The following is a 1,102-nucleotide window of genomic DNA, read 5'->3' on the forward strand; positions in this document are numbered from 1 at the left end:
TATTTAAAATTGATTTTATGAAGTGTTTAATAGAATCATAGTACATTTCATGCTATAACATCTGAATGTCATGGCTCTAAATGATCACAAACTTGATACTTGTTATAAGTAAATTGAGGCAATTAATATGTCTAAATTATATGATTAAATTGTGCTGTATGATTGAAATTTTTATAATTCAAATTACAAAATGGTAATAGGATATTATGAGGGATAAAGATACTTTCAGAACATTTGGTTTTGTGAATAAGAATTTTAGCAGTTTCATTCACATTAAATAATTGTTTGGAAAGTGCCAGTTCTAAGACTTAATTTTCATACCCTCTTTTTGCCAGATATTTAGATTTCCTTTCCTTTTATTCCTAAGTACTAATCTATATCATACATTGTTTTGATATGCCCTATATCAAACTATTCTTATTATATCTCTATCACTTGTTTGCTTCTTTGTATATCTTCATTTTGACATGTGCCCTGTTATACAAACTATGTATTGAACTTCTAAAGAATAAGATCTATGTTTTATCATTTTCCTTTCACACAGGAATCTGCACACAAGGATTATATAGTAATGTCTGTAAACCATTAATGTACTAGCCATATATCTTTACATTAGCAGTTCTTGCTATAGAATTTCAAGCTTATTCATATTGACAGTTGGCTTCTTAGAGGAAATTGAGCACTGTGATTACTTATATGTAGTCTCTATTTATAACTTCTGCCTATTGGCATGATTGTTCTAAAGTTGTAAGTCTATAAATACTGATAACCTTGCTATGTAGCTTCAAAATTTATTATTTTAGTATTCATTATTTTGTTTAGTAGTGAAATGGCAAATAATTATTTTAAAGGAAGTAACTGCTTCAACAGTCCCAAATGATTTTCAAAGTTTTTGGACTTTTGATGAAGTGATATTTAGGTGGAGTAGCTTATCCTCTACACCATAAAATATCTTTTCTTCTATTAACAAATTCACTAGACTATCAAGTGACAATTTTTTAAAGAAACTCTCCATGACAATAAAGCTCTTGCACCCAGCGCCATTAGCCATGCCAATCATCACAACACAGATTCTTTTTAATCAAAATTGATAAATGATCTG

Source organism: Propithecus coquereli, unplaced genomic scaffold (assembly GCF_000956105.1).
Source record: "Propithecus coquereli isolate 6110/MARCELLA unplaced genomic scaffold, Pcoq_1.0 Scaffold510, whole genome shotgun sequence".
Taxonomy (NCBI): Eukaryota; Metazoa; Chordata; class Mammalia; order Primates; family Indriidae; genus Propithecus; species Propithecus coquereli.